We start from the raw sequence: 20,773 nt of genomic DNA on the forward strand, positions 1-20,773 counted from the left end.
TCCACCTTCTGAAAATAAAAGTATCTAGCTAGTTTAACAGCACTGTTTCTTTCTGTGGATTATTTTTACTGCTATCTTTCATTTGTTACAATCAGTATTGGTTTTTCTTTTTCCATTGTGATAAAAAGATTATCATTATTATTATTAAGTACATACATTTAAGTTTTGAATGTAAATCAGTGTAAATTGAAATGTTAAATAAATATATTACAGGTGGTACATATGCCTCTGGGGCAAAAATTGGGAAGGTGGTGTGCAAATGAGTTAATTTGGGACACAAAAGTGTAATAAGAAGCAGGCAGGATTTGCAGTCAGTCAAACTTGGGTTTAAGTTCGACTCCTCTATGGGTCTTAGTTTTCTGCCACAAATTAAGGAAATGATACACCTACTTAGAAGGTTGTGAAGATTAAGTGAAACCAAGTGTAAGAAGCATCTTCTAGGTGGCCTTGTGCACGGTAGGCATTTGGAGTTCCCATCACAGTGCGTATCTCTGAAGAATGGAAACCTCGGTTTTTGGCAACACCAAACAGGAACTTAACTCTAGCACCTACTGAGTATCTGTACTTGGTAAATATTACATAGGAGTATTCATCTGCTTAGGATCTGGATCCTGTACATGTGTGTGTGTGCGGGGGGTGTGGTGTCCTTAGGCTAAATTCAGCTATTTTTTGAAAAACAACTGATATCAGGAAAAGCATTTGACTCAGAGGAGTGGCCAGCCCAGGCATCATGGACCCATCCCTCCACCCCTTGTCTGGCTTTCTCTATGATCTCAGAATGCTACATCCCACAGAGATCAGTGGGAAGCTCATCTGGAATATTCAGATATATGTGCAAATGAAAACACAAGGAAAATACCTCCCACTTCAGTCATCTATTGCTATGTGATAAACTACCTTAAAACATGATGGTGTTGAACAACTATTATTTTATTACCATTGCTCATGATTCTGGGGGTTGACTGGGTTAAACTGAGTGGCTCTCTTCTGCTCTATGTGATGTCAACTGGGGCTGCAGTCAACTGGGAGGTGAATTAGTTTGGAGCACCCAAGATGGCTCACTCACACGGCTAAAGTCAGACTGGGAGTCAGCCAGAAATCAGCTGGGGCTGTTGTCTGTAGCATCTTGATTTTCCTCCATGTGACCTCCCCAAGAAGCTTGGGCTTCTCACATCATGGCAGCAGAATTCCAAGAGGAAGGAAGCAGAAAATGCCAGTCTCTTAAGGCCTGGGCTCACATGTCTCAGAATATCACTGTCATAGCATCAAAGCCATCACAGGACTAGTTCAGGTTCAAGGGGAGGGGAGATAAATGCCACCTCTTAATGGCGAAGTCTCTTTCATACGGTGAGGGAAAGGATTGACTGCAGTCATCTTGCGAGACCATGTACCACGCCTCCTGAAGCTTTCACTCACTGCAAAGGGTTTCCACTCTAGAATTATGTGTATATTTCAACCCAGTGATTAGTTATCAAGGAATTTATCATAAGGAGGTAATCTTGGATGGTTCAAAAAATTTGACGTAAGGTTTTCCATTGCTAACGTTTCTCATGCTAGGAATCCAGATGAGGACTAACCACCCACAGTGTCTCACCAGACACAAATCCTATGCATCATAGAAATTGAAGACTTGACCCCGGGAACTGATGTTCTTAGCTAAGGTCATTTGAGGTAAACAGAAGATGTGTATACTCTTAAAAAGCATTGACTCCCTAGAACTGGATAAGCCCTGACAAGAAGTGCACTTCATTCATTCATTCATTCAGCAATCATTTGTGGTGCACCTGTGATACGCCATGTTGGTTTAAACATAGGGATACAACAGCAATGAATGAAACAAAGTACCTGGCTGCAGGAACTTTACATTCTAGTGGGAGACAACCAAATAAATGCATAAGTACATATAAAATGGCATATGATAAAAAGACCTTGTTGAGTGATAATTCTCTTCCAAGGTTCTGCAAGAAAGGAGAGACAACATCTCATAGGAGGCACGTTCAGACCCCTTTTGGTAAGACAGCAAATGATGAAGAAGGGGCATAGAAATAGCATTGGTCTTGCAGTTACAAGACGGATTTATATAGTGGTTCAGAATTCAGTTTGTGAACTTGAACTAATGACTGTAACCTTTATAAGCCTCGGTAACCTTCTCTGTAAAATGGGAACAATAGTACCAGTTCTGCTTTCCTTACAAAGATGATACAAGGACTAAACCAGACTGTAAAATCAAGCAAATAATAGGTTCTGAGTTTTCCCCATTTGGTAAATTTTTAACTCTACTCTCCAAGCAGGATCAAGTCACTGCCAAGCCAAGCTCCTGCTGTAAACGTGAAAACATCAAGTCCCAGCTCCGATGTTACCAGTGCCATGGGATTGATCTCAGGGCATGAGACATTTTATTCTCAAGCCATGGCGGGAGGTGAGGGGGGGATGCAGACATGGAAGGAGACAGCCTCTGTCTAGTACACTTCCTTTCTTCCTTTCACTTGCAGGTATTGAGTAAAGCAATCTGAATGTTCTGAAAGGTCATCCTCTGTCTCGCTTTGTTGTAAGACATGTCAGTAGTGGCCATTCTGTGCTACAGTCGGTAAATTGATATGTAATAATTTTCATTTCTCTTAAGAGTCTTATAGTGGAAAAAGTAAATAAATGTAACATGTGGAAAGATCCATACCAAAATTATAAGCAGTACCTGGTTGGACTGCTGATGCTTTCTTTTTCTTGCTTGCTTCTCTGTGTTTTGTGTTTTCTTTTTTCATTCATTTAGAAAAATACTTATCTAGCATGTTCATGCAGGGATCAGATAGCTGGGTGGGATGACCCCACAATTCCCATCTCAATTCCAAATCTTTGCTGCTCCCCTACGTCTCTTTTGAGTTTACACGCCAGTGTGGATTTGTTGTCATTAGATTAGGGGCCCCATCAGGGCAATGCTGCTTTTTATTTCTTCTCCTCCTGACATTTCTAAATTTTCAAGACTTTTAAACAGGCTTAGTTCTCACCAAATCATGAACAGAAGCCGTTTCCTCCCCACTAGGCCTCTATAAATCACTGTGATAGACTCCTGTCTTTCCTTGGTTTTGAAGCCACCAGACAAAGATTTGAATCCAGATTCTTCTCCTTATTGGCTGAGTAACTTTGTTCTTTTTTTATGTGTGTGATACGCGGGCCTCTCACTGCTATGGCCTCTCCCACTGCTGAGCACAGGCTCCGGACGCGCAGGCTCAGCGGCCATGGCTCACGGGCCCAGCCGCTCCACGGCATGTGGGATCTTCCCAGACTGGGGCACGAACCCGTGTCCCCTGCATCGGCAGGCGGACTCTCAACCACTGCGCCACCAGGGAAGCCCTTGGCTGAGTAACTTTGAAGAAGCTTCTTACCCTCTCCGAACTGCGGTTTTGTCATCTGTAAAATGGGAGAAACAATACCTGCAGGGAAGGTGGTTGTAAGCATTTGACAAGATAATGGGTAAGAAGGGCTGGCACATAATAAAGGCTCAAAAGGTAATTGCTGTTAATAAAAAGTAGTATTGGGAAGCCCTAGAGGCTGTTCTAGGTTGAGGGTAGAGCTTGGGTTGTTAATAAAAGGCAGAATTGTACAATCATTAAGAACTCTGGCTCTGGCCTCTAAAGAACCCAGTTTAAATCCCTGCTCCCTGCATTGCCCTGGGCAACTTACTACATTTCTAAGAGGCTTGGCTTCCTCATCTGTAAAATGCACATAGCAATAACTTACCATAACAGTGTTTCTCAAAATATTATCCAGGGATCCTGGAGGCCCCCAAGACCCTTCCAGGGGTCTTCGAGGTAAAATTTACTTTGGTGATAGGGCTAAAACATTACTTGCCCTGTTCACTCTTATTTTTTCTCAAGTATACAGTAGTTTTCCAGAGGCTCCGTGACATGTCATAGTATCATTGCTCCCATGACTAACGGAAAGTGTGTTTGTAAATTCCTGTGCTTTCATTTTTTTTTCAGTTCAATTTCTAACATGGTAAATATCAAGATGTATGTAACTCATGTAAACAAAAGCTACTCGGGGTCCTCAATAATTTTAAGAGTCTAAAGGGACCTAAGACAAAACACTTGGAGAATCGTTGCCTGTTAGGGTTGTTGTAAAGGTTAAGTACTGTACACCTGAGACTAATACAATGTTGTAAGTCAACTATACTTTAGTAAAAAAAAAAAAAAAGATTAAGTAGCTACTGGTGTATGTATACAAAGCACTCAATAAACATTATCCCTATAATTATTGGTTCCAAATCTCCTGGATCATATCAGACAAGGGTCTGTCTACTCCACCTATACGTAAAGCAAACTGAAATCATGGCACCTGATGCAAAAGTCACCCTTGTTTTATCCCCTCCTGTTTGTTTATATAGAGAAGGTTCAGCCCATGCTAAACTTTGAACAATTTAAAGATACTGCAGTCATCAAAGGCTCCCCACTTGAGATCCAAGTGCCCTGAAGACATGAGAACTCAGCGGACAGTCCAGAGGGTTTACCCTGACCCTTCCATCCTATTACTCGCTGGCCCAGCCAGAAGAAGGCGTTACTGAGGTGGAGGCGGAGGAAACGTGGCTTATAGAACCCCGTCCTAAGTGGTTGACCAGCAAAAGGAGGTGCCGCCTCAAAACGGGAATAGCTTCCTGAAGGTTTCATTAATTTCCATGGAAACAAACTAAGAACCGTAGTTACTTTCAAGGGAAGGTGGGGAAACGGTGGGATGACCTGGAAGAGTCAAGAGTAAGCGATATAAAAATATTAGAGTTGCGGGGCGAGGGGTCTTTTTCTTTCACTTTTCAGACACACCCTTGAGGGAAGAACAAAAAATCGGCATCCCTAAATTCCGATATTGATGGCAAGTAGATGAGGATTTTAGACGGTAGGTATCAAATGAGTGTGAGAAAGATGCGGCACTAACTGGATCATAGTCATACAGGAAGTTCTTAACGGACCCCTTTAAGGGCCGGCCAGGGCAGTTCGCCTGTCAGGTAGGAGAGCACCTCGCGAGAGACCCCCTCCAAGGCCAGGACCTAGCTTTATGCACCGTTAACTAACAAACAAACAAACCCTACATCCGCAATAACGGAACAAACAGGTGCAAGCCAGTAAGAAAGTTTTGCATATGAGCTATTTTTATTGCAGAAATTTCTGGGGACCCAAAGAAGGGGTTCTGTTAGAGAAATTGGAGCCCTAGGAGAGACCCTAGAAAAACTTTGTAGCTACTTTCTTCTCATCCTAGGAAAATGCCGAAAGGTCTCTAGGTGCGTTGGCCTCGCAGTCAGCCCCAGAGCCAGCCGTTTTCACCCCAGTCCCTGTCCTCACCTCCAGCCACTCCGCCGTACACGGCCACCTGTTGCTGCCCTCGCGCCCAGAGCCGAGTCGCAAGCCGCCGCTAGAGTTCGTTCTAATTCCCCGGAGCAAAGGCCGGCCGGGAAGCCCCGACACCCCGCCCCTGCTCATCTTCAGGGCAGGCGGGGACTCCGCTGAGCCTCCCAGCCCCAGGCTCCCGTTGTCTCCCCGCTGCGCTCGGACGTCAAAAGTGGACCCCAGACAGCATCCCCTTGTCCCCGCTTGGCTCGTGCGCGCTCGCGCTCAGCTCACACCTGGTAGATGCTAACGCGCCGAGATGCCCGCGGAGGAGAAACTGGTCCATCCGGGCAGGAGCGGGCGGCATAGACAGGTTGCTCTCCGTGAGATTCCAAAGCGTCCCCTGAATCCCAGATCCCTTAGAGCTCCGCAGCTGAGCGCTGTTGCAGGAACGCCGCGCCCCAAACGCAAGCTCACGGTTGCAGAGGCCGCAGGCGAAGAGCGGCGAGATCCTGACTCGCCTTTGCTCTCAGGCGCCGGAGGGGATCCGCGGGGGGGGGGGGGGCGGGGGCGGCGGTTAGGGATGCCCTCGCGCCAGGGACGCCGGAGTCCCAATTCCGAAAGAGAGCCGCCTCGCTTCCGAGGGACTTCCCTGCGAGCTCCGCAGGGGTGTGCATTTCTCGAAGTCTGAGAATCCCGGCGAAAGCTGGCCCGACAAGAGTTGAAGTCAGCTCCCGGGGCGTCTGTTTGTTTATTGGCTCTTAGGGGAAAAGTTTGAGGATGTTGAACCAACCTCAGACCTGGCGCAAGCGGAAATCTCAGAATCTCTCCAGCAAAAGTCATCTAATTTCGACCCGTTATATAAGTGGGGGGCTCTTTCTTAACCCTCCCTACCCCAAGCCCTCTCATTACTATTCCAGGAGTTAAATGTGTCTCGCTTAAAAATTTTTTTTAAGTTATTATTATTTCTTTGAAGGCGGGAGAAAGAGCAGGCAGAGCCGGGGGCGCGCGGCAGCCCCACCCTCGCGCTGCCCGTTGGGCTGCGGCAGGAACGCGGGATCCCGGGTGCCGCCGGCTCAGGGCGAGCGGCCGAGCCCCGCGGTCCCTCCGTCCGCCACTCCACGTGGTCAAGATCAACAGTTTGTTGAGCTCATCAGTGACACCTTGAACTTTTCATAAAGAAAATGGGTATTGCAGCGGGAGGGTTCGGCCGCGGCCGCCGCGCCTGGTCCTGCTTAATATTCAATGATCTCGCTTGCGCCTCCCCCTCCTCCCCTCGCAGAAATTCCACCGAGTCCGTTACTGGGCTCAGACTTTTAAGTTAATTTACTGCCCTCCCCCCAACCTTGGCTAGTAACCAGCGCCTTTAGGGCTAGCTTCCCCCCCCCCCGGCTCCCGCCTGAAAATGACATTTCGCCGGCGTCTCCGGAGGGGGCTGAATTTCACTTTGTAACTTTCTGCGGAACCCGAGCCCGGGTGGCAGCTCGGGTGGTGGTATCGTATGCAAATACGCATGCTGACGTTACAGATCATGTGGGTTTTGGCGTAGATTCCCCACTGATCGAGACATTTTTTTCCCCTTTTTTTTTCTTCTTTTTTTTTTTTCTCTTTCTTTCTAAAAATTTTGGCCACTGTTCTCCGAACGGGGGCTTCTTCTGTCTGTCTGTCTGGCAGGCTGGCTTTCCCCCTCTTTCCCACGGAGCCCGAGCCGGGCGCCCGGTGGGGAGTGGGGAGTAGGTGGGGGGAGCCAGCAGAGTTCCATTTTGGAACGCCCGTGCCGCGTCTCCGCGTTCCCAGCCCGGGTCTCCGCGTTCCCAGCCCCGGCGCAGGTAAGAAACTTCGCCCCGGCGCGGAGCACCCCCCGCCCGGCGCCGCCGGCCCCAAGCCCCGCACGCCAGGCACCGGCCACTCCAGCCCAACTTTCCCACCGCTGCCGCAGCCGCCGCCGCCGCGGCTCCCGAAAATGTGTTGTTAATGGGACTTGGCCGGGTTTGCGATTGGAAGGGGGGGGGCGGGAGGGAGGGTGCAGGCTCTTTTTGCGGGTAGGAGGAGATCAGAGGATCCAGAGGTGGGGGAGATTTTTTTTAAAGAGTTTTGATTACAAGTTTGGATCAATGGGAGGCAGACCGAGGAGGAGGAGGAGGAGGAAAAACATGTCTACGTTTCCCTATGTCGACATAAGCCACAAAAAAATATGGCGTCCGCTTTCGACAGGGCGTTACGTAGACCCGACTCTGTTTTTATTTATTTATTTCGTGGCCGGCTCCCTCCCTTCTTGGCCAAACTGCGGCGCTTTGTGCGAACGGGGCCGGTCCCGCGGGGACTCCACCGGGACGTGGCCCCGGCTCCGCGGGGTTTGGCAGGCGGGGGGCTGCGTGTGTGTGCTCCCCTCCCTCCCCCGCTCTCCCCTCTTCTCCCCTCTCCCGGTGACGATTCTCCGTAATGTGGTGGCAGGAAGCATGACGCCGTGGGTTGAGGCTGCCTCTCCTCTCCGCGCTCCTGGTGGCTGCAGGCAGCAGGCGCGCGGCGCGGGCGGGCGGCCGCCCGAGCTACCTGCCGGGGGCCGGGCCGGAGCGCGGCGCTGTCCCCACGCCCCGCTCAGGTGCCGGAGAACCCGCGTGGGGAGGGGCGGCGGGGGACCCTGGGGACCCCCGGGCCCGGCTGCCCGCCGCCCGCGGGCCCGCGCCCGCAGCCCGCCCAAGCCCACGATCGCCCCCCGGAACGGCAGCTGGCGCTTTTCGTCTGCCCCACGAGAGGTTCATCTTTGTTGGTGTTGCGGCTCCTTTGTGGCGTCCCCGGGACTTGGTATCTTCGCCTTTGCAAACTTGCCCCTTTCCCAGCCGCTTTGCAGGAGGCTGGAAGAGCAGCGGAAAGTTGGAAAGCAGTGAGCATCACAGCACGGTCCCCTCGGCCTCGTCGCCGTGCGGAGCTCGGGAGGCGGCGGCGGACGACCGGGAGGAGGAGGGTGGTGTGTTAGGCTGCGGAGAAAACTTGCTGGGAAGCCAAGTTGTGATTTGCTCAGGCTTCCACCTGATGGATCGGCTTCAAAGCCAGTGGGGTCTCTGTCTTCAGCTATTGCCGAGATGGCCTTTTGTTTGTCTGGGAGGTGGGGGGAGGAGGAAGGTGAGGAAATAATGACTTTCCCTGGACCCCTCCCCTTTGAAAGTGTCGCTGCCCAGTTTGGGCCCCAGGGATCACCAAGTCTCTTCAGGCCCTAGAGTTCTGCCCTACCTGCTCCCTGGTGATCGCCTTCTGCCTCCAAGTGAGCAGCTCCCCAAGTCTGAGGCAGGCCCAGCTGGGCAGGATTTGGGGAGCAGGTATCCCTCCCCTTCATCCCTTGGGCCGCTCAGACCTCCCACAGTTACCCTCTTAAAACACACACATGAACGCACACACACTCACACATACACTCTCCTTTATGTAGAGCAGAAATTAATGCCTGTTGAAGTGAAGAGACTGAGGTTCAGAGAGCTCTTCAAGAGTTCCGTCAAAAGGGGATTTTCTATTTACGAGGGCAGTTAGTTAAGGAACTTGAGTCCCGGGGCAGTGATGTCAAAAAGCATTTGGATGACAACAAAGTGGAATAACTATCTTGTAAAATGGCATGTTTAATGGTAAAAATAGATTAATGGAGCCGTCAAGTGCTTGAATGGGACTAACATAACGGTTTAAGTTTAAAGGGAAAATTATATAAAGCTGTATACACATCTTCTTTTAAGACCAAAGGCGGGAAATCTACAAGTAAGATTGAAATGTGTCACCGACAATGACTGGATCCGCGATCTGTGGGAATATCATTGCTGTTTAAACACTCTGCTTTGTGATTGTTCTCATGTGCACGCGTACCTTCCGGCCAGGTTTGGTGTCAACTAAGGATCCACTTGAAGTTCACAGCTTTTAAGGGGAAAATTTGGAGGCCAACGTTCTGTGGTAAATCGGATATATTAGCTAATCCCTGTTTAAAGGAAAAAAATCAAAATGCCACAAATGTTCCTTGGCACTCAAGAAAAGTATTCTCCCAATGTAAATGCAGTGTACCTTGACATGCCAAAAGGCAACCCCACCCCAAGCGTCCCATCCACATCAGGACCATGTGATTCAGTGGGATGCCATGCATTTGACAAAAACAATAATGACGGTGTTTGGTAACAATTGCTAACACTGTTTCAGTATGCCGGGCATAATGCTGTGTATTTTACATGCTTTATCATTTAATTCTCACCATAACCCTATGAGATAAATAATATTATTATCCCAAGTTTAGTGTGGAAGAAACTGAAGCTCAGAGAGGTGAAACAAACTTACCCAAAGCCGCATGGCAAAAATCAAATTCCATGTTTGAAGCCAAGCCTTACAACACTCCAGTATAGCAGCTCCTCAGATATGGGAAGTTGTAGTTAGAATGAAAAGTAAAGGCAGAAAAGAGGGAACAGTGACCATGGCCCAGTAGTCCGAACTCAGGAATTTTCCTAGTTTTCTTCTCTTAATTCATTTATTTAGCAGCTGTGTGTTGATTTATTTGTTCATTGCGCAACTGTAATATTCATCACACTAATAAAAGCCTAGAGTCATTAAGCAATTTTATATGCCAGAGACCATTCTAAGTGCTTAGGATTAAACTATTTTGTCTTCGTGACAACCCTGCGGGGTAAAGTACTGTCATCCTCTCCTTTTTATAGATGAGGAAATGGGCACGGAGAGGTTCTCTAACTTGCTCAAGACCAAACAGCTAGCAAGCAGAGTGCCAGACCCCAGAACATGCACACTCCACGTTTGCAGACAATGCGCTGCTCCAGACATTACAGAGGTGCTGCTGAGATAGAGCATCTATCTAACCTCGATGCAAAGCACTGCTCCAGACACTATGGAGACGTCAGTGAGACCAAGACCCCTTACCCTCTAGGAATTTGAGCAGCCAGCAGGCCAAATGAAGCAGGATTAAATAGGTGCTAGAATTGAGAAAAGTAACTACTGTGGAAGTACAATGAAGGGTGCAGTTCTTGTGTTCTGAGGGACCCATGGAGGATTTCCCAGAGTGGGTAGCATCAGAACTGACCCACGACTGAGGAGGAACAATGTCTGGTGGTGTGTCGGGTATCATTGAACTCACCTGTTAGCAACAGAAATCCTGCCCACCAGTGACTTAACCAGATGGGGGCTTATTTGTGTCAGACAACAAGAAAGTGGGTGGGACAATACCTCAGCTGTACCACTGGGGACCCAGGCTCTGACTTTCTACTCTGCCACCCTTAGAGTATAGGCCTTTGTCCCCAGGTCTATCATCTCGTGGTAGGAAGGTGGCTGCTGCATCTCCAGGCCTCACCTCTGCATTCCAGGAAAGGGGAGGTAGGATGAGTGAGGCACAAAGAGCATTTACCTAGTGTGGCTTTACTGTTACATTTGGAAAGGGACACCCCTCTCAGGGACTTCTGTCCTTAGCTCAACCAGAACTGGGCCACGTGGCCACCCAACCCTACCAGGAAGGGGCAATGCCATGTTTTTAGTTAGGCACATCACTGCCACGAGCAAACTGGGGTTCAGCTTGTAAGGCAGAAGGGGTGAATGGAGAAACGGTTGTTGAGTTGGCAGATAAAGCGTTAGTGGCCTCAGATGAGAAGAGGTTACTCCTGATGAAGTTAAAACTGCATCCTGAGAGCTGTGTGTATCCTGGGGAGATGGAGAGGGGGATGCAGGGAAGGATGTGCAAAGAGATGACACCACACTTGGGGATGGACGTAGAGGAGGTTGGCTGTTCATCTGTAGGTACTGGGGAGCCATGGCAGGCTTCTGAGGAGGGAGTGTCAGGTGCTTTAGGAAGGTAAGACTGACAGCAGTGTGCCTTATGGAGATGAATCAGCTTGGTTCTTATTTGAACTAAAATGAATTCTGGAAAGTTTCAGACCAGGGGACCAGTTCTGCCTTAGGGCAAAAAGAAGACAGCACACTAAGAAAGGGAGGGAGATTTTCTTTTAGGTCCTGCCAATAGGAATCCAAAATTAACCTGATGTTAGTCGGCTGTCACCAGGAAGTAACTAGCTCTCCTTGTGCAGTAGCTCAGTGAGTGGAACTGGATACACTGGGAGGGGTACCAGTTTATTCCCCATACATGACACTTGCTTTTTTCCTGACCCTCGGACTCCCCAGGCCCCACCTGCAACTCCACCACTCATCGGCAGAATAATTTTGGTCGTGACCCTTCAGTTTTGCTTTTAAAGGAGGGGATGCTGGGCTTCCCTGGTGGTGCAGTGGTCGAGAGTTTGCCTGCCGATGCAGGGGACACGGGTTCGTGCCCCATTCCGGGAAGATCCCACATGCCGCGGAGCGGCTGGGCCCGTGAGCCAAGGCCGCTGAGCCTGCGCGTCCGGAGCCTGTGCTCCGCAACGGGAGAGGCCACAACAGTGAGAGGCCCGCGTACCGCAAAAAAAAAAATAAAAAATAAAGGAGGGGGTGCTATCAGAGGGCCTCCGGTCAGGTTCCCCACGCTGGATTCCTCCAGCAAGGACCAACACCCCTGATTCTCTGCTCAGGTAATAGCTTTATGATTTAGGGCTATTACATACCTCTTTAAACCTCAATTTCCTCATCTCTAAAATGGAGATTCTTCCAGCAGCTGCCTTCTGGGTTGTTGTGAAGCTTAAGAAGAGATTTATAAAACAGCTTAGCACAGTGCCTAACACGTGGATTATTCCCAGTGAACGTTACCTGTTATCACCGTCATCTCCTCCGCCATCATAATCACTGCCACCACCTACCTCTGGGATGTGACTTTCTTGTTTCCTTGAGGTGCCACGTAATTAACATGCATGGATTCTTATCGTAGATTTCAAGACCCCAACTGTCCCCATCTCATTGCAATTCTCCTCCCTACCCCGCCTCCTCCATACACATATATGCTCATTTGTGGCAAGTCTGAGCAGCTACTGACATGGAAATCTCTTCCTGAATATCACAGTGGGACCCTGGTGCAGTCTTCAGGTACTGTAATGTGCTGTGTCATGGTCAGATCCAGACAGCGCAGTTCTGAAAGGATGCTTAGCTGCTCACATATCCCTGTGGTAGACAATAAAGTGGGCATTGTTTTTGGTATTGACAAGGTAGTTTCATTTGTAGTTGAAAAAAAAAGAAAGTCCTCTGGATTCCCCACCCCTACCCTATATCGAACAGGTTGTGATTTTAAGAGCATCCACCCCCAATCTGTTTCCTCTTCCTATGCTTGAAGTCATGCACTTAAGAGGGGTTGATTGGCAATGGTGTGTGTGTGTGTGTGTGTGTGTGTCTCACACATATGCACATGTAACAAGCCCCCAAGGAGAAAAACAGTCTTGGCAACGGTCCATCACGTGCCACCCAAACTTTAAAATGGAGTCAAAAAAAGGCCAGAGTCAGTTTTCTTGCTGACAACTCTCCTTACCCCCTGGTGAACAATTTACGTGTTAAGAGCCACAGTTCTGCACACTTTCTTCCTCTTTCTGCCCAGCTCCGGTCCCCTAGTACTAGAAACACTTAGTAGAGATTAAATCTTATTACACAATGTTTCACTGCAACAGTATTTACCACATAAAACCTGCAGTGAATGAAATGCTTGTGCTCTTGATTCATGGGGAATCGATATTAAGGAGTGTGACCCAGGCATTCACTCACTTCGGTATAAGAGGTTCAGAGTATATTTTAGGGGTGCACAGGCTTGGTTTGGGATGGAAAAATGGGAAGCGTATGCTGGGTTTACTTTCCTGGGTTTAAAGCCACTCTGGGTTCACCAGGCAGGGGGAAACCAGCCAAATCCTGGGAACCATTTGCTGTCAAGCTCCAGGCAGGGAGTGGATTCCTGTGTCTCTGGGGCATTGGAGGGTGGCCGAACTGAATTAGCTCTTTCTCTGGGAGGGAATCCTCCCTGTCGGGGGCCCAGAACAGACTCTGTGGGAGAAAGAAGGAGCCTGCTGTCAAGAAGGGTAGAGAGAAAAAGATGAATGAGATTTTCTGGGCTGGTTGGATGCCTGCAGCTGCAGCTTCTGGGCTCCAAAACATCTGCAGAAAACCAAGGAAGGACCAGAACCTACACGGAGGAGGCCGCATGCGCGCATGCACGGGCTGGGCCGACGTGACGGTTTAAATCAGTATGGCAGAAAGCCTCAAGGAAAACACTCCTCAGCGGGGCTGACATATGTGTCCCCCCGACCGCCATCTCCGCCCTGCCACAGACCCCAGCCTTGTCCACTCTGGCTGATGAGATGGAATGAATACAAATCTCCCTGCACGCCCAGATGCACCACAAACACAGTGCCGCCATCCTCAGGGCAGCAACAACTTCCAAAAACTGAGCACCTACCTTGTGCCAGGCGCCCTGCTGAACGCCCTCTCTTCACTGTGTCCTTCAATGTGACCCTGAGGAACACATTGAGAGCCATGGCGGAGCCCCATGTTAAAGACAGGAGACCAAAGCTCAGAGCGCTCAGGTGCTTGCTCAAGGTCACAAAGAGAAGGTAGCCAAGATTCGAACTCACCTCAGTCTGATTCTAAAGCTGATGCTCGTGGTCATCACCGGGTCTTTCTGAAGTCTTCTGGAGGCCAGCTCCACCCCAGCCTGGAACAATATGGGGGGGGAGAAGGGACACTTTTAGAATGAGCTTCTGGACAGTCTGACAGCTTTTCTGCTAAAGGAGTGTAGGGGTGAGCGCACACAGGCTTGCGTGTGTGTGTTTGTGAGTTTAGTCAAAACAGAAGACGCTTCCAAATCTGTGCCTGTTATCCGTAGCCCCCCAAACCCCACCCCCAAGACAATTCTCAAGCCTCTATCCGTGTCTCTACCAGAACATTCTCTAGGGGGCACGGCACCCTCTCCACCCTCTCCTCCCTGGCTCCGGCGAGAAAAGGAATCCCAGGGGGCTGAAAGCTGCAGAGTTGGAGACGGTGGGAGGAGAAGCTGGGTGCTACTTTCAGGGTGCTGAACAGCCGTGCCAGCCAGTGGGGGAAGGAGATAGAGCGAGCAGGCCTTGGGAGGGAGGAGAGTGGCTGTGTCACTGTTTTTATTACAATAAAAGAGGGTCGTTGTAAGCGGGAGCCCTTGAATCGTAACACGTCTGCCCATGCTGCTCTCCAGCTGCAGGGCCATCTAGTTAAACAGCACACAGAAAACTGCTTTCAGCTGACATGACTTTTCCCGCTGTTTTTAAAATATGAGACTGGGCTGAACTGCTCGAACGAAAAAGCTATCTCAGGCTCCCTTAGCCCCTGTGTGTACCTGGAGCCCCCATGGAACCTCCCTGGCCTATGCAGGAGGACTTTTAGAAACTATTTTGCCTTGCATTGCACTCTGGTCTTTTTGGAAGCAGCACCTTTAAGGTATCTGTACCCAGCCTGGTCAGAGCTGGATGTCACGGCCAAGTTTTTTAGGGTAGGTGGTGGCCCAGAGGGGGTAAGGAGAGACCAGAATGACAGGGGCTGGAGGAGGGGAGATACAGACTGACAGCTAGAAGCTGGAAGAAGAGACTGCCCCCCTGGCCAAGAAATCGAGGGGAAGGGATCCTGGTGGCTCCAGGCAGGAGCGGAGAGGAACAGGGCCTCACCTAACCTGCCCTAACAGAGGGCCAAGATCGCGTTATCCTGTAGAACGGCCTGGAATTTAATTGATTCTGAGCAGGCAGTGAATTTCTGCCAGAGCCAGACAGCTCAGGAGAGCTGGAAGACTTCACATTGTTTCCAAGAGCAAAGGTTCCTGGCCAAAGAGTAGAAACGGTTTGGATCACTGGTGGGTTAATGGTAGACCCTCCAAAGACGGAGGGCAGGAGTCGACACTGAAATGGGACATGGCTGACTTCGGCACTTTTAGAAATGGGATTTATGGGTCTCCTGGTAGAAAGTCTAATGTCCTCTGGCATCCCCGGAGGGGGACTTTGGGGGGATGAGAATAATAGCATTATTATTAATGTTATTAATGGTGCATTAATAGGATCAAGGAGTATTCTAGCAGGAAGAAAGTTGAGGGATCGCCTAATCAAGCTTAGGGGACCTGAGGCCCAGAGCAATAAGGGAATTCGCCTAAGGTTACAGGATCATACGGCAGTGTATGGCTTTCCCTCTTCTATACAATCTAACTCAAGGCCCTCTGTTTCCTTCGGACTCCCCTGACCAGCCAGCCCCATCACAGTACCTTCCCTCCCCCCTTCTTTTTTTCTGTCCAATCAGCAGACACTCACTGAGCACCTACCAGAGGAAGAAAACAACATCCCTGCTCTCAGGAAGTTCACGGTCATTTGGCACTTAGCAGCAACTGCTTTCTGACATCACAGGCGCAAAGCTGACTGCCTTTTGTGGGTTGGCTCCCAGCGCTTCCAGGACCTATGAGGACTCTGCTATCCCAATTTAACAGATGAAAAAGCACAGAGTGGGGAAGTCCTTTGTCCAAGGTTTCTGGAAGTCAGGCAGTCCTACCAACCAAAAAGCACAGAGTGGGGAAGTCCTCTGTCCAAGGTTTCTGGAAGTCAGGCAATCCTACACCACACCTGATGCTCTTTAGGCAGGGGCGCATGCAGACTCTCCTACCCTCTGTGCACCTGCAGCTCCAGCGAGAGGGCTGGGGCCCCTCCCCCACTGATTAGTACAGAGGGCGGAGTCACCAGCCCGCACCGAGGATGACACAAGGATGGGCGTGCATTCAGGGCCTGACAAAGGGCCTTCTTATGCGTGGGGGGTTTTCCCAAGGTATTGAATGTCAACTGTGCGTAGGCTCCACACACCCTTACACCATAGCCCAGGTCATCTGTGTGGCAATCCTGCTAAGCATATAGTGGGAAGGACAGAGCCGGAACTCCAGCACAGGTCTGTGCAATCCCAGACCGGATCAGTTTTAGCCACATCAGGCAGGCATGCCTCAGCTAGAAGTCGCTGATTGGGGAGTCCTGTGTGGGCCGGGGCAGGTCACTTAGGGACACAGAATCACAGGTGGCAGCCCAGTTTAGTTTCCCAGAGGTCTCCATAAAACTAAAGGAACTATGAGACACTTTAGGCAACTTTCAGTTGAGCAACAGATACTTATTTGAGCATAATAAGAAGTCCCAAGTGCTGTGTGCCAGGCCCTGTGCATCTCTGTAGCATAGATGTTAGCATTAGTCACAATTCTAAAAATAGCTTGAGAAGTAACTTAACATCCCTTCAAATCCACCCATTTAAAGCGTACAGTTAACTTTTTGTATATTTACAGAGGTATGCATTCATCACCACAGTCTAATTTCAGAACATTTCCATCACCCCAGAAAGAGGTCCTGTGCCTGTTGACAGTCACTCTCCATCCCCATCTCCCACCCTCTCTCCCACAGCCCTCAGCAACCATGGATTAGACTTTCTGTCTTTATATATTCGCCTTTACTGACGTTCCCTATGGAAGGAATTGTATAACATGTGGTCTTTCATGTGCTTCTTTCACTTGGCATGTTTTTGATGTTCATCCATGTTATAGCATGCATCAGTACTTCATTGTTTCATGGCTAAGTAATATTCCATCGTATGGCTAGACCACATGTATCAGTGTGCTGGGGCTGCCATAGCCAAATACCACAGACTGGGTGGCTTAAAGAACAGACATCTTCTCACAGTTCTGGAGGCTGGAAGTCCAGATTCAACATGTCTGCAAGTTTGATTGCTGTTGAGGTCTCTCTCCTTGGCTTGGAAAAGGCCACCTTCTTACTGTGTCCTCACAAGGTCTTTTCTCTGTGTACGTGCCTCCCTGGTGTCTCTTTTTGTGTTCAGTTTCCTCTTCTTGTAAGGGCACCAGTCGGATTGGACTAGGGTCCACCCTAACAGCTTCATTTTAGCTTAATCACCTCCTTAAAGGCCTTGACTCCAGATACAGTCACATTCTGGGGTTAGGCTTCAACAAAAGAATTTGGACAGGACACAATTCATATCATACCACAGTGGTGTCATGGGCTGTTTTGTTTATCCATTGACCTGCTGATGGGCAATTGGGTTGTTTTTACGTCTTAGCCATTGTAATAATGCTGCTGTGAACATTTGTGTGCAATCTCTGTGTGGACGTGTGTTTTCATCTCTTAGGTAGATATCTAGGAGTGGAATTGCTGGGTTTTGTGTTTAACGTTTTGAGAAACTGCCAAACTGTTCCCCTGGCTGTTTCCATTTTACATTCCCACCAGCAGCGTGTGGGGATTCTGATTTCTCCGTATCTTGGCCAACCCTTGGCATTGTCATAAGGTCCATTTTCCAGGTGAGGAAACTGAGGCACTGAGCGGGGAAGGTCCATCAGAGGGTTAGAGGGCAGAGGAGCAGGCTTCACGCACACACACCAGTTTGACCAGTTCCCTACCCGGGTCCAGGACCGGTTAGCAAATGAGGCACCCAGTGTGTGGAATCTAAGACGGTGCTCACTCTCAAGGTCAGCAAGTGCAGGCTCGGCACCGGGGAGAGAGTAAAAGCACCTCCTTAAATTTCGCATCCTGGGTGCCTAGTTTGCCCCTTACCTCACCCTCGCCCTGGCCGTGCAGCCACCCTGCTCCTTGTGTGTAGGGCGCTGTGCTCCGTGTTGGGGGGGGGCAGCGAGGGGGGGGACAGAAAATCAAGCCACCACCCCTTCCCCAGAGGGGCCCTCCGTCTGGCTGGAGAGTTTGTGCATTTGCAACCACACACAGCGAGCCTAGCTGGACCTGCAGAGGCAGAATCCCTGCTCACAGGGTTGCTGTGCAGATTTCAGGGGAACCTGAATACCTGTGAGGAACTTAGCACAGCACCCGACAGCCGGGCAGTGCCTCAGAAGTGCTGACTGGCACCGTGGTTGAACATATCTCGGGCCTGTGTGTTGTGAGGCTGCCTCTGAGTCACAGGAGTTTGAGGGATGTCCTGATGCTTTGGATCTGTGCCAGAGCCTCATCCCCACCCCACAGAAGAGCCGTCACCCAGTGACCAAGCAGTGGCCAGAGATGAAGGAAACTGGCCATCCGCGCCCTCCTCAGACCTGCTGAGCCTGTCCTGGGAATGGTGGGTCCGTCCACAGAGCCCAACACTAGCTCTCCTTCAACTCACGGGTGTCCCTGGTCGGGCTGTGGACACTCCAGGTCTGGCTCTGTTACCTGCAAAGCCAGAGTGCAATTCCTGTGCTCCCAGACTGAGAAAAGACCTAATGGACAATTAGGTCTTGACTAGTGGGGGTCAGGGTAAGCCAGGGAAGGAATGTCCTTGGGTCCTTTGTGCTGAATCGACAGTCCCCTGGCTCCCCCCCTGGGTGAAGAAGGGGCCCTGTCGGTGGCCTGGGTTGTAAACACCTCAGCCTGCTGGTCTTTCAGGGTTGGAGAGGGGTGCACTGATCGATCCTGGTAGGAGATCTGGGGAATCAATTTCAAGATGTCTGGGTACAGAAGACGTTTCAGTTACAAAAATGATAGAAATGATGCCCGGCTGGGTCAGAGGCCACGTAGATTCTGTACATGGCTTAAAGTGGACCCACCTCTCTTAATAACTGAAGCTCAGTGGTCTTGCCTCGGGGGAAGGCGGCTTGCTGGCAGAACCACAGGACCGAAGGCATTCAGACCTCCTGGCTGGTGCCCTCCCCAGGCCTGTGCACACACCGTGCCTGCCACACGCCTGCTGGCACACTGAGCATGGGCAGTCCGTGCTGCGGGGTCACCAAGTGCCTCACCGGTGGTCTCAGGTGTCTTCGGACACCATGACAAGACCTCAGGCTTGCTGGACATGAGGGCTTTACACTTTAACCCACACAGCGCCCCCTCAGCCCCTGCCACCTGAACCCCTAGCTCTGGCTGAATGGAGGCTCAATAAATCATTGTTTAATTGATAAACAGAATCGAATCAAAGAGAATCTGTGTGTGTTGAAATAGGAAGAGGGAGCCATGATGGGCCTGACTACCCAGAGGTGAACAGGAACTCTTCAGAGTTGATTTTTTTGCTTCTGATTTTTTCAATAAGAGGGGGATGGAGGAAGTTATCAGAAGGAATCTATGTCGTGGCATCTGTCACCATTCTCTCCCTGCCTCCACACCACTGACATGTGGTCCTAAAATACAAAATCTGAGCATGCCCAGGAGTCGTAAACCCAAATGCTTTTAGGGGCTTTTCAGGTAGCAGAAACAAGTAAAGGGGTCAAGTGTAGGACGTTAGGGAGTGGTGGGGAGTGGGTCAAAGGAGAAAGCATATGTCCAGTCTAAGGAACCCAAAATCAAAACATTTTAAGTGAGCTTTCCTGTCCATTCCAAGGACTTCTGCTTAGTAACTTCTAAGCCATAGAATCAAGTCCAGATTCCTGAGCCTGGCATGGCAGCTCTTTGAGAGCCGACCTCTACCTACCAGACGTATTTTGTCATAACCTCTTCCTCTGCTCTGCCATGTGTCCCACACTTCAGCCATTCAAGGCTGACCCCTAAACCCCACATGTGCCATCCTCTCTCCCTTTTCTTTCCTTTTCCACACGTAGGTCCTTCTCCCCGGAAGACTCATCCTCCAAACTTAGCAAAATCTACTCATTCCTGCTAGAGAGATACTTGCTCTCCCCTCCGAGAGGCTAGTATGCCATGGAAATAACCACTTAGAAATCTTAGCACGTGGATTTTGATCTGTTTGCACATCTGTCTCTGTGAAAAGCTGTGGACCACCCCTGCGCTCCAAGGGAGACCGTCCTCTTTGTCTTCGTGCTCCCAGCACCCGCCCAGGGCTGGCCCACGGAGTAGGTTGAAAATGAGCGTCTCTCTCGAGTGACTGGGTGGTTCTACAAATGAGTAAATGATTCTTTCACCAGAACCTGTTTGGGAGCCTGTGTTCTGGGTCAGCACGAGGTAGTTAAATAGGCGTTGCTGCTCGCTGCTGCCCCTGGTGGCTGGTCCTTGCCAGTGCCTGGAAGGACAGTCACTGGACCATTTCGTCACAGGAAGCCGGCAAGGAGCCTTCCGTCCCAGGCTGCCTTTGTCCCAGGGTTGGGGCCTCTGGGCCAAATTCTGCTGATCTGCCTGCCTCCCTGGCTCAGCCCCGCTACCGTGTCTGGACATCTGGCCTCTGTATGCATCCTGGGTCCACTTCCTCCCTCTGACTTGGCTGTAGCCTCTGTTTCCTTCCAGGAACACTGGGTCAACCTTCCTGTGTGGCACCCATAGCAATATCACAGGTGGCATTGCGGGATCTTTCTACCAATTCCAATGGTAATTTTTTTTTTTGGCCAAGTCTGAACTTGAGACCAAACTCTAAAGGTGGTAGGGAAGAAGGCCACACGTTGACTGAATGCCTGCTGCATGGCAACCATTGAACCAAGCATACTGTATTCTCTACCTTGTCTTATTTTATTTCCTTCCCCCAACAACCCCAGCTGGTAGAAATTTTTATACCCATTCTACATATGAGGAAATTGAGGCTTTATAAAATTAACTGGATTTAAAGGCAGGCCCAAGTGACATCAGAGCCCAAGTACTTGCCACACTGCAGAGCTGGCATGTAAGTGAAAGGTTATTAAG

The 20,773-nt window shown here is 49.9% G+C and overlaps 1 long non-coding RNA gene across 1 annotated transcript in view; it reads left to right on the plus strand.

Annotated features, from left to right (window-relative positions):
* Positions 1 to 6,706: 6,706 nt before the first annotated feature.
* Positions 6,707 to 20,773, plus strand: part of LOC308629971 — a 160,166-nt gene continuing 146,099 nt past the window's right edge. Inside the window, exon 1 of the long non-coding RNA XR_014017752.1 lies at positions 6,707 to 7,141. This is a non-coding gene — a long non-coding RNA (uncharacterized lncRNA). The remainder of the gene's footprint in view (positions 7,142 to 20,773) is intronic.

The sequence above is a fragment of the Mesoplodon bidens genome (genome assembly GCF_964165515.1).
Source record: "Mesoplodon bidens genome assembly, chromosome: 16".
NCBI classification, from domain to species: Eukaryota; Metazoa; Chordata; class Mammalia; order Artiodactyla; family Ziphiidae; genus Mesoplodon; species Mesoplodon bidens.